This window comes from Dipodomys spectabilis, unplaced genomic scaffold, assembly GCF_019054845.1.
Source record: "Dipodomys spectabilis isolate Male_0828 unplaced genomic scaffold, ASM1905484v1 ptg000705l, whole genome shotgun sequence".
NCBI classification, from domain to species: domain Eukaryota; kingdom Metazoa; phylum Chordata; class Mammalia; order Rodentia; family Heteromyidae; genus Dipodomys; species Dipodomys spectabilis.
Genome location: NW_024871382.1, coordinates 62,230 through 68,229, shown reverse-complemented (window position 1 = coordinate 68,229; position 6,000 = coordinate 62,230). Strand labels below are relative to the sequence as shown.

Genomic DNA, 6,000 nt, shown 5'->3' with positions numbered 1-6,000 from the left:
CCAGAAAACCAGAAGTGGTGCTGTGGCTCAAAGTAGGAAGCATAGAATGTTAGCCTTGAACAATAAAGCACAAGGACAGCACCCAGGCCCTGAATTCCATTATCAGCGCGCGCACACACACACACACACACACACACACACACACACACACTTCTGACTGTCCATTGTGCAGATTTTGATGCACCTCTGTTCCAGATTCCCGTCTCAGTGTTCCTGTACCACATACCCTTGGATCCTTTTGTCCCGGGGCCTGGCACCACGTCTCCATCTGCTATGTGCATCCTTTATGCTTTTGTGTTGATTACAGATCCCCTTTCCACTCCTGCCAGACATCCTTCCACTACTTACGGTCAAACCATGTCATGACAATGGCGCCAGAAAATGACAAATGTCACAGCTGAGGGTTGTGTCTCCCATTTTTAACTTGGAAAGTGTTTTCTTATACCAAAAACAAAATCATAGAACTTGAGAAATACTTTAAAAAGAAACAGTTATCTAAGTCTGGGGACTATTTGCTACTACGACTACTGTTATTATTATTATTAGTTGTTATTATTGTTGTTAGTTTATTTTTACAAAGTTGGAGATAGAGCTTAAGGCCTCATGCAGTCTAGCTAAGCATTCTACCACAGAGCGATTTCACCCTCATTTGAGTATCCTAGGCACCAAATTACTGGGTTTCCTAAGTCATGATGGGAGAATGAATCATTATGCCACATTTGTGTGATATATTTCACACTAAGGAAGCATGAACGAGTTTTCATATAATGCTTTATGTGAAGAAATAGCTGTTCTTCAATGTCACACTCCTTAGATGCTATCAGAAGTCGTCCTTTCCATGTCAACTGATACTGCGTTTGAAAATTCAAACATGGGAAACGTGACCTGACTCTCCCTTTATTAACTTTCAGCATGGGACTGAGCGTGTGTTTCAGGCTGAGGAGAAGGTATAATGTCATGCTTTCCTTTTCACTAAGGAGCAGACAGGCTCAGAAGTGTGAAATGGCCAGGCTTCTACTTTATAGATGAGTGTTCTTTCTCTTACGCCAGATCTCAGCCTGTGTAATTTCTTTGCTAAGGCAAATGTGACCATTGGTGTCCATATTCTAGCACACATTTATTCTGCTTACTCTTTATTGTCTATGGTGTGCAAGAGCTTTTGAGCAGATTTTGCGTGGTGTCACTGTCTCCAGGTGCATTTTGGCAAAGTAAGCACTTTCCTGGTCATTCTGACCCTAAGCCCGCCCTGCTTTCTGCTTCCCGCAATGGTCTCATGGTGCCCTCTAGTGCCACGACTCAGGAGCAACTTGGTCCCTGCGTAGGTCAGACTCCGGTGCCTTCCACCAGAGACCCTTCCTCCAGGAAAGCATGCTCTCAGAGGCAGGGCAGGTTATGCTAGAAATAAAGAGATTGCACAGAGCTGCAATTATTTGCACCAGAAGTTGAGAAAATTCCAAGGACACTATACTCTACAAATAAAGTACTGCCATATTTTCTCATTCTTGGGTACATATTTTTTCAAGCATTTGCACTTTCTAAACTGCCCTTAATTTGATGAAGTCTATCTGAAATTATATCAATGTGTTAGTTTCTTGTAATGTCTCAGAGTCCAGAACCACCAGGTTAAAGTCATTTACTGTTCCACTCTATTTACATTCAGAAAGCTCTGATTTCTTTTTTTGTAAGTCCACTGTGTCCGCACAGCTTTACTGGCATGGAGCTCTCAGTGCATAAGTGGTCCCCCTCTTGTGCTGGGCAGAGTCCTAAGGAGGCTTTGGTGGTTGAGCCTCATCTCCCACGCTTCCTGCCATTGTAGCTATGACTGCAGCCTCTGGAATGGGGGAAGGTTTCTGTTCAAAGCACTTCTTTATTTATTTGTTTTAATAAGTTTAATTTTATTGTCAAGGTGATGTACAGAGGGGTTACAGTTACATACGTAAGGTGATGAGTCCATTTCTTGTCAATTTACACCCTCCCTCATTTTTCTCCCACTTTCTCTCCCCCCAGTCTTTCCCACAAGTTGTAAAGTTCATTTGCAACATACTGTCTTGTGAGTTATTGCTGTTGCATTTGGTTCGCCCTTGTCCTTTGGCTCACCATTTTAAAATTATTGCCCTTCCCTTCCCTAATTCAGATACACACACATACACACACACACACAGACACACACATACACACACATACACACACACACACACACACACACACACACACACACACACACACACACACACACACACGGAACCAAAATCAAATATGGTGATAACAAAGGATAAACCGTAGGGGAAAATAGAATAAAGAAATAACTTCACATAGTAGATTAAAAACAACAACAATAAAGAAAAACCTCATTTCTGTATTTTGGCATTCATTTCATTTAGGATCATCTTATATGGTCATATGTACACAGTTACTGAGCTATTGTGATCCTCTTCTAGGATTATCCTAGACATATACTAATTATTTCAATTGAGGGAAACCATGGAGTCTATGTTTCTTGGGTCTGGCTTACATTACTAAATTCGATTTTCCCAAGTCCTTCCATTTCCTAACAAATGGGACGATGTCATTCTTTCTTATGGAGGCATAGAATTCCGTTGTGTATATATACCACATTTTCTTGATCCATTCATCTACTGAGAGGCATCTGGATAGGTTCCATATCTTAGCTATGGTGCATAATGCTGCAATGAACATGCTTGTTCTGGTAGCTTTAGTGTGGCCTTGGGTAAATGCTCACAAGTTAGATTGCTGAGTCATAGGGGAGCTCTATGTGGAGTCTTTTTTTCTTTTCATATTAAACTTAAAGTTTTATTCAGGTTCGATTTTAACAAATGTGTCGGGGAGAGAGCCCACAGGAAAGGGTGAAGCCCAAGGGGCAAAATCCCCTCCCCCATACAAAGGGGTTTGGGAGACACAGACAGGGGAGGGGACTGGTCCCCAATCTGTGGTGCTTGGGGCAAAGGGCTATGGAGAATGGGACCAGACCAGGGACAGGGTGGGGAAGGCAAAAGGATTATTTGCCAGAATCCACAGCTTCTGATTCCAATTGAATTAAAAACAAACAAACAAACAACAACAACAACAACAAAAACAAAAACAAAACCCCAAAATGAAACCACAAGCAGCACCCACCCCTTTCCCCCACCAGGGCTGTAGTGCCAGGGGAGAAGGGGAAGGCAGCTTCTCCAAAGCCATGGCTCCCTCACTCCTGGCCAAGGGAGCTAGGTGAAGGGCAGGGGTCCCCCGACAGTTTCAGGGGATGGGTAAAACCAAAATAAAACATCAAATAAATTGTATAGGAGGAATCCGGCCAAGGGCCCCACCAGAGCGGGGCCAGGCTGGGGGAGGGACCTCTGCAGGCTCAAGGATCCCACCACCACCATCCTGGGAGCCAGTTATTTTGCCATGGCCTTGATTGCAACAGCTGCCTCCTCTGTCGTGGCAGACAGCACTGTGATCAAGATCTCTTCTTCACAGTCATACTTCTGCTCAATCTCCTTGCCAAGGTCACCCTCGGGCAGACGAAGGTCCTCTGGCACCTCCCCACTGTCCTGGAGCAGTGATAGTTACCCATCCTGGATGCCAATAAGCTGGAAGTCATTTCTTTTGATGTTGGGGACATCCATATTATGAGTTGACGGGCACATATCTTCATATTTCTTCCCAGTGAAGATGTCAATACCAACCAGATGGACCTTGGCATTGCCATGCTTGCCAGTCTTCGAAGTAGACATCTCCACGATCTTACATGGCCGGCCCTTGAGCACCACAAAGCCATTCTTACGCAATGCTGAGCACTGCATTGGGAAGGTGGCTGAGGCCCCTGCATCTCCTGTCTCGAAGTCCAAATCATCTGCCATTTTAAGAGGCTTCGATTCCAACTGGCGGGAACGCACTGACTCCGAGCCCGCTGCCGCCGCCACCGCTGCCACTGCTGCTGCACACGGGTCTTTCTATGTGGAGTCTTTTGAGGAACCTCCATACTGCTTTCCAGAGTGATTCAACAAGTTTTACACTCCCACCAACAGTGCAGTAGTGTTCCCTTTTGGCCACATCCCCACCAGCATCTATTGTTATTAGATTTCTTGATAATGGACATTCTACCTGGGGTGAGGTGGAATCTCAACGCTGTTTTGTTCTACATTCTTTTATGGTCAGAGAAGATGAGCATTTTTTTCATGTGTCCATTGGCCATTCTTATTTCCTCTTCAGAGAAGTCTCTTTTTAAGTGTTTATTTCACTTAGCTGAAGAAAAAGGAGAATTCTCAAACTCTTAGCCTCAGCAGAGGCACAAGCTGAACGCTAGTGCATCCTCTTCCCACCCCCAGGCCAGGAGCCTGCAGTAATGTCACCACGTGCCATCTCAGCCTGTGTGCAGAGTAGAACAGGCTGTTGATCTTCTCAGGGAGTACAACACAGACCCATCCCACTGACGGTGGACAGCTGGTGAATTAGAATGATGAGAATATACCCAGTTCTCTACTGTGGATGAAGAGAGATCTTGTGTGAGTTTAAAAATATCAAGCATGGTCATGCAAGCTTAAGGTTCTCCAAAATAAGTCATATCAAACTGAATCTAACCCAGGTTAAGTAAGTAGAGTGAGTTATCAAACATTTAGTGAAGAAATTTTTTAGGTCATAGAAAGGACTGAAAATATCTAAGGTAATTCAGTTCATATTCAATAAGTAAAGACTCTTTTCTCTGCAGTCACTTGTTCAATTTAAGAATATTAAGCAGGGTGATGGTGGCTCCTGCCTGTAATCCTAGCTACCCAGGAGGCTGAGATCTGAGGACCATGGTTGAAGCCAACTCAGACAGGAAAGTCCCTGAGACTCTTATCTCCAATTAATAGCCAAGAGGCCGGGAATGAAGCTGTATTCTACATGGTAGAGTGCGAGCCTTAACCTTGAGTGAAAAAGCTCATGGATAGCAATACCTCAGGCCCTGAATCCGAGTCCCAGGCCTGGCACTTGTGCTGCTGCACTGACCCTAAGCAGATGGCTTTCTTATAGTATCCTCTCTCCAGGGTTCCACTTTCTCTAAATCTCTCTGTGACCACTTCCTTGTGGCACGCATCTGTCCTTGGGTGCTTCCCTAGGGGAAAAAAGAGTCTCTGTACATTCTTTAGCTAAAATAGCAACACCACTCTTCCATTCCCAAGTATTTCACTGTTCCACTGCTTTGTTTTACTTTCTATGGAGCGATTATAGACTTCCTATCTGATGGGGAAATATTCTTATGCTCTACTCATGTTCTGCTGACATTTTAAAATCTTACTTTTCCTGAGTATCCGCTTTCCTGTTGACAGAACATTCCCCAATAAATGCGTTAAATGTGAGACACGAAAACTGCTTGTCCCAGACTAATGTTTGGCAAAGTTGGCTTCGTGTTTACTATCTGCTGAAGTGGCAATGTGGTGACTCCTGTTGCTTGTCTGGCACATCTTGTAAGCTATCGCTACAATGCCAGGCCCTCAGTTTCCACTTCTGCCTCCCGGATCCTGCAGCTTCATCACAAATACTGATTGTACTCTGAATCCCTGTAGTCCTCAAGAGAAGCTATTCCCAGTTCCAATTAAATTACTGCTTTGATTTTCAGATAGTTTGTGTCCACCATTAAATTATTGAGAGCATTTCTTTCTCATTGTTAACAACTCATCATTAAACAGTTATTTCCTGCCAGGCGTCAGTGGCTCCTAGCTACTCAGGAGGCTGATATCTGAGGATTGTGGATTGAAGCCAGACCAGGCAGGAAAGTTCATGAGAGTCAAATAAACTACTGAAAACTGACACTGTGGCTCAAGTGATAGAGCACTAGCTTTGAGCACAAAGAGGCTCTGGGACAGTGTAGAGGCCACAAGTTCAAGCTCCTAGACTGGCCATTTTTTTTTTAAATAAATAAATGAATAAATAAAAATTTTACAAAGTTAGTTACTTTTTATTCTTTTTTATTTCTAGGTAAAGTACGATAGCTGTAAAATGTGCAGCCTAGTTTGG

At 43.8% G+C, this 6,000-nt stretch overlaps 1 pseudogene across 1 annotated transcript; it reads right to left on the bottom strand.

Annotated features, from left to right (window-relative positions):
- Positions 1 to 2,886: 2,886 nt before the first annotated feature.
- LOC122101909 lies at positions 2,887 to 3,923 on the bottom strand (annotated as a pseudogene). The gene has a single exon (XR_006146427.1). The product of XR_006146427.1 is annotated as a eukaryotic translation initiation factor 5A-1-like (transcript).
- Between the last annotated feature and the right edge of the window lie 2,077 nt (positions 3,924 to 6,000).